This window comes from Scyliorhinus torazame, chromosome 20, assembly GCF_047496885.1.
Source record: "Scyliorhinus torazame isolate Kashiwa2021f chromosome 20, sScyTor2.1, whole genome shotgun sequence".
In the NCBI taxonomy this organism is placed as follows: domain Eukaryota; kingdom Metazoa; phylum Chordata; class Chondrichthyes; order Carcharhiniformes; family Scyliorhinidae; genus Scyliorhinus; species Scyliorhinus torazame.
Window position 1 is genome coordinate 34980697 of NC_092726.1, and position 11602 is coordinate 34992298.

Consider the following 11602-nt stretch of genomic DNA (forward strand, 5'->3'; position numbering starts at 1 on the left):
GTCTCTCAGTTATCCAGCCGGTCCAGACTGCTCCCACCACTGGCACTCTGTCACTATCCTTTCTGTTGTCCCTCAGTTACCCAGTCGGCCTAAGACTGCTCCCACCACCGTCACTCTGTCACTGTCCTTGCTGTTGTCTCTCAGTTACCCAGCAGGCCAAGTCTGGTCCCACCACTGTCACTCTGTCAGTGTTCTTGCTGTTTTCTCTTAGTTTCCAGCCGGCCCGAATTGCTCCCACCACCGTCACTCTGTCACTGTCCTTGCTGTTGTCTCTCAGTTACCCAGCGGCCCGGTCTGCTCTCACCACTGTCACTCTCTCAGTGTTCTTGCTGTTTTCTCTTAGTTTCCAGCCGGCCCGAATTGCTCCCACCACCGTCACTCTGTCACTGTCCTTGCTGTTGTCTCTCAGTTACCCAGCAGACCAAGTCTCGTCCCACCACTGTCACTCTGTCAGTGCCCTTGCTGTTGTCTCTCAGTTATCCAGCGGCCCGGTCTGCTCTCACTACTGTCACTCTGTCAGTGTTCTTGCTGTTTTCTCTTAGTTTCCAGCCGGCCCGAATTGCTCCCACCACTGTCAATGTCCTTGCCGTTGTCTCTCAGTTACCCAGCCGGCCCAGACTGCTATCACCACTTTCACTATGTCACTGTCCTTGCTGTTGGCTCTCAGTTATCCAGCCGGCCCAGACTTCTCTCACCACTGTCACTCTGTCACTGTCCTTGCTGTTGGCCCTCAGTTATCCAGCCGGCCCAGACAACTCTCACCTCTGTCACTCTGTCATTGTCCTTGCTTTTGGCTCTCAGTTAACCAGCCGGCCTTGACTGCTCTCAGCACTGCCACTCTCTCTTTGTTCTTGCTGTTATTTCTCAGTTCACCGGCCGTCGCTGTCTTTTCCCACCCATTCAGAGGTGATTCTGTTTGAAGCCCACAGCTGCCTGAGCTCCTCCAGGGACATTTGCAATAACGTCCAGGAGAATACAGCAGCCTTTTCTTTATTCTTTCAGGGGAAGTGGACGTCACGGACTATACCAGCATTTCTTGTCCATCGCTTAATGCCCGATGTGTTTGCCTACTTCGCCATTTCAGAAGATTACAAGGTGTCACCCATGTTGTGAGTGACCACAGTGCTGTGAGGGAAAGAATTCCATCTTTCTTTTATCGGACATCAGCCAGCCATATGATGCGTGCGCACACCCAGATGGCGCAGGTACACCGACAGGGCTGTTAGGGCAAGTGTTCCAGTGTTGTGAATGGACATCAGTCAGTCCATGTGGTGTAGGTACACCCAAATTGTTGTTACGGAGAGAGTTCCAGGATTGATATTGGCCATCAGTCTGTCCAACTAGTGCAGGTACACGCGCACAGTGCTGCGAGGGATAGTGCTACAGGATTGCAATTTTACACTTAATATAGTTCGGGTGCACAGAGGGAGAATTCATTATGTCCAATTCACGTTCCCACACGTCTTTCGGGACTTGTGGGAAGAAACCGGAGCACACAGAGAAAATCAACGCCGACAGAGGGAGAACGAACCGAGTCCGCACAGGTCCAAACTAGGAATTGACCCCAGGTCCCTGGCGCTGTTAAGCAACAGGACGAAACACTATGCTACAGTGAGTCCCTGCGTTGTACATGCATCCACAGTGTTGCCAAGGTTAGAGTTCCAGTAATATTATTGGATATAAGTCAGTTCACCTGGTGTCGATAAACTGCACTGCTGTCAGGGAAAGTAGTTCAAGATTCTTACTGCACATTCGCCAGCACATGTGACGAGGTTGCTGTTAGGAGAGAGGTCTGGGATTGTTGTTGCACAAACTTTGGTCCATGTTTGTAGGTACACCCACAGAGCTGTTATGGCGAGAGATCAGGATTGTTATTGGACATATGTCATTCAATCTGGTGTAGGTACACCCACAGTGTTGTTGGAGCAGGAGGTCAGGATTGTCATTGGACATCTTTCAGTCAATCAAGGGCAGCATGCCCGGCAGCATGGTGGCGCAACTGGTTAGTACAGTTGCAACATGGCGCCGAGGTCCCAGGTTCGATCCCGGCTCTGGGTCACTGTCCGTGTGGCGTTTGTACATTCTCCGCATGTTTGCTTGAATTTCGCCCCACAACCCAAAGATGTGCAAGGTAGGTGGATTGACCACGCTACATTGCCCTTTAATTGGAAAAAACATGAACTGGGTACTCTAAATTAAATTTTAACAAATTTACAATGTGGCGTCAGTACAACGAAAGAACAATTTGGGAGCGATTTCCAGGACTATATTTCGACACATGTCTGTCCATATGGTGCTGGTACACCAAGCGTCCCGTTATGGGGGGATATCAAGGTTTGTTAGCTAGCATCAGTTAATCCGTGTGAAGTAGGTACTCCCACAGTGTTGTTTCGGATGGCACTGTTAGAGTGGTATTTCCAGATTCGTCCCGGACATCAGCCATTCGTTGTGGTGCAGATACATCCACAGAACTGTTAGCGAGAAAGATCAAGAATAAGGACAAAGAGTACACTACAGCAGGAGGCCCGACAGCCCTCTAAAATGCTTGTCTGAACTAAAATCTTGTACACTTCCTCTATGCACATCCTATTCAATATTTGTCAGGATGCCCTCAAACGTCGCGATCTTAAATGCTTCCAGCAGCCCTCCCAGCAGCGAACTCTGGACATTGACCACTCTATACGTAAAAAAGCGCCTCGCACATCTCCTCTAAACTTAGCACCTTGCACCTTAAACCTCTGTTCCCCAGTAATTTACTTTTCCACCCTGATAAAAAAAGGTTTTGATTATCCACTCTGTAGGTGCCAGTCATAGTTTGGCAACTTCTATCAGGTCGCCCCACAAACTGCGTCGTTACTGTGAAAACAATCCGAGTTCATACAACTTCTCCTCGTAGCCAATAACCTCCATACCAAGCAGCATCCTGGTAAACCGCTGCTGTACCCTCTCCAAAACCACCACATACTGCTGGAATTGTGCCAATCAGAATGTTACGCAATATTTCAAATGTGGCCGAACTAATTTCTGTACAGCTGCAGCTTGACCTGCCAATTTATACACTCAGTCACCTGACCTTTGCAGGCAAGCATGCCATATGCATTCTCGACTACCTTTTCCACCTGCGTTGTCACTTTCAGTGTTCTGTGGAACTGCACACCGAGATCTCTAGACTGCAATACCCCTAAGGGTTCTGCCATTAACTGTACACTTGCTATGTGTATTGGAGCTTTGAAAATACATTACCACATTTTTCCCCATTAGACTCCATCTCACATTTCTCTGTCGAAGTCTCCAAATGATCCATCACCTGCTGTATCCACTGATAATCGTCATGACTATGCACAACTCCACCAATCATCGTACTGTCCACACACTTACTAATCAGATCAATTACATTTCCATACAGATCATTTATATATGCTACAAACAGAAAACGTCGCAGCACTGATCCCTGGTCACAGCCTCCATTCAGAAAAACACCCTTTCACACTGCTACCCTCTGTCGTCTATGACAGAGCCAGTTCTGTATCCATCTTTCAAGCTCACCGCTCAACTCGTGCGACATTAGCTTTTGCACCAGTCTGCCATGAGGAACCTTAAAAAAGACTTTACTGAACACCATGTAGACAACATTCACTGTACATCCTTCGTGAATTATCTTCGTTACTTCCTCAAAACACTTGATCAAGTCAGTGAGACACGACAAACAAAGAACAAAGAAATGTACAGCACAGGAACAGGCCCTTCGGCATTCCAAGCCCGTGCCGACCATGCTGCCCGAATAAACTACAATCTTCTACACTTCCTGGGTCCGTATCCCTCTATTCCCATCCTATTCATGTTTTTGTCAAGATGCCCCTTCAATGTCACTATCGTCCCTGCTTCCACCACCTCCTCTGGTAGCGAGTTCCAGGCACCCACTACCCTCTGCGTAAAAAAACTTGCCTCGTACATCTACTCTAAACCTTGCCCCTCTCACCTTAAACCTATGCCCCTAGTAATTGACCCCTCTACCCCGGGTAAAAGCCTCTGACTATCCAAAGCTTTGCCCCCTAGTAATTGACCCCTCTACCCCGTGGAAAAGCCTCTGACTATCGACCTTCCCTCAACAAAACTCTCGCTAACAAGTCAATCTGTTTCAAATGTGAGTAAATCCTGTCCGATGAATCAGCTCCAATATCGTTCCTGTCGCAGACGTAAGATTCACTAGCCTGTATTTCCTCATGTATCCTTGCTCTGAAACAAACGAACAGTATCGGATATTCTCCAGTCTTCTAGGATTTCACCTGTAACCAATGAGGAAACAGAGAGTTCTGTCAAGAGCCCAACAATTGCCTCCCTTTCATCCCTCAGTATTCTGGGTGGATCTTATCCGACCCTAGGGACTTAGATAGCGCAACTGTTTTTTCAAGACGCAATACATGTCCTCCTTTTTAATATATACATGATCCAGACCACTTCCACACAGTTCTGAAGAGTCATCATTGACCAGGTCCTGATCTTTCGTAAATACTGCTGCAAAATACTAATTTAGTAGCTTGCTGACTTCCGTTGTATCCACGTCTATATTCTGTCCTCTGTCAAACAGTGGACTGACTCTTTTCTTGTCCCCCCCCCCCCCCTTGCTCTGCATATACATATACAAATCCTTGATTTTTTTTCGTTAATGCTGCTTACCATTTACTTTTCATCACTCTGAAATCCATACTGTCTCCTTACTTAATTTGTCCTACTTTATCTGCAGTACGCAGGTGCTTCCTCTGTTCCCACCGTTCTGATTCTTACAAATGTTTTTTTTTCTTTTTTACGAGGCTCAAAATATCCCTCGTTATCCAAAGGTCCCGGAACTTGCCACAGAAGGGCGGGAAAAAGAGTGGCAGAGCTATAGCGATAGGGGATTCAATTGTAAGGGGAGTAGACAGGCGTTTCTGCGGACGCAAACGAGAATCCAGGTTGGTATGTTGCCTCCCTGGTGCAAGGGTCAAGGATGTCTCGGAGCGGCTGCAGGGCATTCTGGGGGGAGAGGGTGAACAGCCAGCTGCCGTGGTGCATATAGGCACCAACGATATGGGTAAAAAACGGGATGAGGTCCTACAAGCTGAATTTAGGGAGTTAGGAGTTAAACTACAAAGTAGGACCTCAAAGGTAGTAATCTCAGGATTGCTACCAGTGCCACGTGATAGTCAGAGTAGGAATGGCAGGATAGCTAGGATGAATACGTGGCTTGAGAGATGGTGCAAGGGGGAGGGTTTGAAATTCCTGGGACATTGGAACCGGTCCTGGGGGAGGTGGGACCAGTACAAATCGGACGATCTGCATCTGAGTGGGACCGGAACCAATGTTCTCGGGGGTGTGTTTGCTAGTGCAGTTGGGGAGGGTTTAAACTAATGTGGCACGGGGATGGGAACCGATGTAGGAAGTCAGCGGGGACGGAAACAAAAGGCAGGAAGGGAGAGTGTGTAAAGCATGACCAGGGAAAGCAGGGCAGAGAGCAAGGAAAGTCTACATTAAACTGCATTTATTTCAATGCAAAGGGCCTGACGGGCAAAGCGGATGAACTCAGGGCATGGATGGGCACATGGGATTTGGATATTATAGCTATGACTGAAACATGGCTAAGGGAGGGGCAGGACTGGCAGCTCAATGTTCCCGGGGTACAGATGCTATAGAAAGGATAGAACAGGAGGTAAGAGAGGAGGGGGAGTGGCGTTTTTGATTAGGGAGAACATCACGGCAGTACTTAGAGGGGATATATTCGAGGGTTCGCCCACTGAGTCTATATGGGTGGAACTGAAAAATAAGAAGGGAGAGATCACCTTGATAGGACTGTACTACAGGCCCCCAAATAGTCAGCGGGAAATTGAGGAGCAAATATGTAAGGAGATTACAGATAGCTGCAAGAAAAATAGGGTGGTAATAGTAGGGGACTTTAACTTTCCCAACATTGACTGGGACAGCCATAGCATTAGGGCTTTGGATGGAGGGAAATATGTTGAGTGTATTCAGGAGGAATATCCCATTCAGTATGTGGATGGACCGACTAGAGAGGGGGCTAAACTTGACCTCGTCTTGGGAAATAAGGAAGGGCAAGTGACAGAAGTGTTAGTGAGGGATCACTTTGGGACAAGTGACCATAACTCCATTAGTCTTAAGATAGCTATGGAGAATGATAGGTCTGGCCCAAGAGTTAAAATTCTTAATCGGGGCAAGGCCAATTTTGATGGTATCAGACAGAAACCTTCAGAGGTAGATTGGGGGAGACTGTTGGCAGGCAAAGGGACGGTTGGTAAATGGGAGGCTTTTAAAAATGTGTTAAACAGGGTTCCGGGTAAGCACATTCCCTTTAGAGTGAAGGGCAAGGCTGGTAGAAGTAGGGAACCCTGGATGACTCGAGATATTGAGACTCTGGTCAAAAAGAAGAAGGAGGCATATGACGTACATAAACAACTGGGATCAAGTGGATCCCTTGAAGAGTATAGAGATTGTCGAAATAGAGTTAAGAGGGAAATCAGGAGGGTAAAAAGGGGACATGAAATTGCTTTTGCAAATAATGCAAAGGAGAATCCAAAGAGCGTCTACAGATACATAAAGGGAAAAAGAGTAACTGGGGACAGAGTCGGGCCTCTTATGGATCAACAAGGACATCTATGTGCAGAGCCACAAGAATTGGGTGAGATCCTGAATTAATATTTCTCATCGGTATTCACGGTGGAGAAAGGCATGGATGTTAGGAAAATAAGGGAAATAAATAGTGATGTCTTGAGAAGTGTGCATATTACAGAGGAGGAGGTGCTGAAAGTCTTAAAGTGCATCAAGGTAGATAAATCCCCGGGACCTGATGGAATGTATCCCAGGGTGTTGTGGGAGGCTGGGGGGGAAATTGCGGGTCCCCTAACAGAGATATTTGAATCTTCGGCAGCCACAGGTGAGTGCCTGAAGATTGGAGAGTAGCGAATGTTGTGCCCTTGTTTAAGAAGGGCAGCAGGGAAAAGCCTGGGAACTACAGACCGGTGAGCCTAACGTCTGTAGTAGGTAAGTTGCTCGGAGGTATTCTGAGAGACAGGATCTACAAGCATTTAAAGAGGCAAGGACTGATTCGGGGCAGTCAGCATGGCTTTGTGCGTGGAAAATCATGTCTCACAAATTTGATTGAGTTTTTTGAGGGGGTGACCAGGAAGGTAGATGCGGGCAGTGCAGTAGACGTTGTCTACATGGACTTTAGCAAAGCCTTTGACAAGGTACCGCATGGTAGGTTGTTGCAGAAGGTTAAAGCTCACGGGATCCAGGGTGAGGTTGCCAATTGGATTCAAAATTGGCTGGACGACAGAATACAGAGGGTGGTTGTAGAGGGTTGTTTTTCAAACTGGAGGCCTGTGACCAGTCTTGTGCCTCAGGGATCGGTGCTGGGTCCACTGTTATTTGCGATTCATATTAATGATTTGGATGAGAATTTAGGAGGCATGGTTAGTAAGTTTGCAGATGACGCCAAGATTGGTGGCACAGTGGATAGTGAAGAAGGTTATCTAGGATTGCAACGGGATCTTGATCAATTAGGCCAGTGGGCCGACGAATGGCAGATGGAGTTTAATTTAGATAAATGTGAGGTGATGGTTTTGGCAGATCGAATCAGGCCAGGACCTACTCAGTTAATTGTATGGCATTGGGGAGAGTTATAAAACAAAGAGATCTAGGAGTACAGGTTCATAGCTCCTTGAAGGTGGAGTCGCAGGTTGACAGGGTGGTGAAGAAGGCATTCGGCAAGCTTGGTTTCATTGGTCAGAACATTGACACAGGAGTTGGGACGTCTTGTTGAAGTTGTACAAGACATTAGTGCGGCCACACTTGGAATACTGTGTGCAGTTCTGGTCACCCTATTATAGAAAGGATATTATTAAACTAGAAAGAGTGCAGAAAAGATTTACTAGGATGTTACCGGGACTTGATGGTTTGAGTTATAAGGAGAGGCTGGATAGACTGGGACTTTTTCCCCCTGGAGCGTAGGAGGCTTAGGGGTGATCTTATAGAGGTCTATAAAATAATGAGGGGCATTGATAAGGTAGATAGTCAACATCTCTTCCCAAAGGTAGGGAGTCTAAAATTAGAGGGCATAGGTTTAAGGTGAGAGGGGAGAGATTCAGAAGGGCCCAGAGGGGCAATTTCTTCACTCAAAGGGTAGTGAGTGTCTGGAATGTGCTGCCAGAGGTAGTAGAAGAGGCGGGTACAATTGTGTCTTTTAAAAATCATTTAGATAGTTACATGATTAAGCTGGGTATAGAGGGTTATGGGCCAAGTGCGGGCAACTGGGACTAGCTTAATGGTTAAAAACTGGGCGGCATTGACTGGTTGGGCCGAAGGGCCCGTTTCCATGCTGTAAACGTCTTTGATTCTATGATTCTATCCTGCATGAAGGTTCAAAATCTTGGAATATTTAAATGCCAATCGTGTCCTTGCCTCAACGAAGCCTCCTTCATAGCAACAACATCATAGATCCAAATACTAATGCGAGCTCCAGGTTTACCTGTCTTACCCGTTTTACTTCTCGCATGGAAACAAATGCACTTCAGTCCACCAGTCCAGCTGTATTTTTCAACATCTCCCTGTCTGCTCTTCCTCACAGTCTTACTGGCCCTGTTCCCTCGTTCCCCCTAAGTTATTTCACCTGCTGTCTTACTGCTCTGGCTCTGGGTCCCACCCCCTGCCATCCTCGGTTAATCCCTCACGATTTATGCCAACAAACGTCGTGGAACGACATTTCCGCCACTCCAGTTTCGACGCAAACCGTTCCTTCGTGTACAGGTTCCTACTTCCGTGGAAGAGATCCCAATTACGAGATATCTGAAGCACTCCCTGAAGCACCAGCGTTTTAGCCGTTTGTTCAGCTGCACTCTATACATGCTTCTGGCCACACTGGCACGTGGAACAGAAAAGAATCGAGTTTACAAACCTCGAGTCCTGTCTTTAATTTACTACCTAACTTCCTGAACTCGCCCCGCAGGACTTCGTCACTCTTCCTACCTATGTTGTTAGTACCAAAGTGCCAGCGCCTGCTGCTTGTTCACCCTCCCCTTTCGGGTTGCCCGTTATTCGTTCAGAGACAATCTCTACTCTGGCACCATGGAAGAAACATACCATCCTGAAGTCTATTTCATATCCTCAGAAACATCCACATGGGCCACTGGCTATAGAGTCGCCTTTGACTATGGCTTTTCTGCACTGTATCAATCCTTGACAGAACTCTTTGGAACCTCACTGTCATCAGGTAATGTCCCGGAGGACTGGAGAACAGACAATGCTGTTCCTTTGTTTAAGAAGGGTAGCATGGATTATCAAGGGAACTACAGACCGGTGAGCCTCACGTCAGTGGTAGGGAAATTACTGGAGAGAATTCTTCGAGACAGGAACTACTCCAATTTGGAAGCAAATGGACGTGTTAGTGAGAGGCAGCATGGTTTTGTTGCGGAGAGGCCTTGTCTCACTAACTTGATAGAGTGTTTGGAAGAGGTCACAAACATAATTGATGCTGGTAAGGCAGTGGATGTTGTCTATATAGACTTCCGTTTGGCCTTTGACCAGGTCTCTCATGGCAGACTGCTACAAAAGGTGATCAGTGAGAAGCTGGCAAGATGGATATAGAACTGGCTAAGTCATAGGAGGCAGAGAGTAGCAATGGAAGGGTGCTTTTATGATTGGAGGGCTGTGACTAGTGGCGTTCCGCAGGGATTAGTGCTGGGACGTTTGCTGTTCGGAGTATATAAAAATGATTTGGAGGAAAATGTAACTGGTCTGATTAGTAAGGTTGCAGACGGACTAAAGGTTGGTGGAATTGAGGACAGCGATGAGGACTGTCAGAGGATACAGCAGGGTCCTCTGCTGTTTGTGATTTTCATTGATGACTTGGATGAGGGAGTTGAAGGGTGGGTCAGTAAATTTGCAGATGATACGAAGATTGGTGGAGTTGTGGATAGTAAGGAGGGCTGTTGTCGGCTGCAAAGAGACATAGATAGGATGCAGAGCTGGGCTGAGAAGTGGCAGATGGAGTTTAACCCTGAAAAGTGTGAGGTTGTCCATTTTGGAAGGACAAATATGAATGCGGAATACAGGGTTAACGGTAGAGTTCTTGGCAATGTGGAGGAGCAGAGAGATCTTGGGGTCTATGTTCATACATCTTTGAAAGTTGCCACTCAAGTGGATAGAGCTGTGAAGAAGGCCTATGGTGTGCTCGCGTTCATTAACAGAGGGATTGAATTTAAGAGCCGTGAGGTGATGATGCAGCTGTACAAAACTTTGGTAAGGCCACATTTGGAGTACTGTGTACAGTTCTGGTCGCCTCATTTTAGGAAGGATGTGGAAGCTTTGGAAAAGGTGCAAAGAAGATTTACCAGGATGTTGCCTGGAATGGAGAGTAGGTCTTACGAGGAAAGGTTGAGGGTGCTAGGCCTTTTCTCATTAGAACGGAGAAGGATGAGGGGCGACTTGATAGAGGTTTATAAGATGATCAGGGGAATAGATAGAGTAGACAGTCAGAGACTTTTTCCCCGGGTGGAACAAACCATTACAAGGGGACATAAATTTAAGGTGAAAGGTGGAAGATATAGGAGGGATATCAGAGGTAGGTTCTTTACCCAGAGAGTAGTGGGGGCATGGAATGCACTGCCTGTGGAAGTAGTTGAGTCGGAAACATTAGGGACCTTCAAGCAGCTATTGGATAGGTACATGGATTACGGTTAAATGATATAGTGTAGATTTATTTGTTCTCAAGGGCAGCACGGTAGCATTGTGGATAGCACAATTGCTTCACAGCTCCAGGGTCCCAGGTTCGATTCCGGCTTGGGTCACTGACTGTGCGGAGTCTGCACTTCCTCCCCGTGTCTGCGTGGGTTTCCTCCGGGTGCTCCGGTTTCCTCCCACAATCCAAAGATGTGCAGGTTAGGTGAATTGGCCAATGATAAATTGCCCTTAATGTCCAAATTGCCCTTGGTGTTGGGTGAAGGTGTTGAGTTTGGGTAGGGTGCTCTTTCCAAGAGCCGGTGCAGACTCAAAGGGCCGAATGGCCTCTTTCTGCACTGTAAATTCAATGATAATCTATGATTAATCTAGGACAAAGGTTCGGCACAACATCGTGGGCCGAAGGGCCTGTTCTGTGCTGTATTTTCTATGTCTATGTCTATGTAGATCGTTTGAAGACTTGGGTGAAGAGCGCAGGTGGAGTTTAATCCGGACAAATGTGAGGTAATGCATTTTGGAAGGTCTAATGCAGGTAGGGAATATACAGTGAATGGGAGAACCCTCAAGAGTATTGACAGTCAGAGAGATCTAGGTATACAGGTCCACAGGTCACTGAAAGGGGAAACACAGGTGGAGAAGGTAGTCAAGAAGGCATACGGCATGCTTGCCTTCTATGGCCGTGGCATTGAGTATAAGAATTGGCAAGTCATGTTGCAGCTGTGTAGAACCTTAGTTCGGCCACACTTTGAGTATAGTGTTCAATCCTGGTCGCCACACTACCAGAAGGATGTGGAGGCTTTGGAGAGGGTGCAGAAGAGATTCACCAGGATGTTGCCTGGTATGGAGGGCATTAGCTATGAGGGGCGGTTCAAAAAAC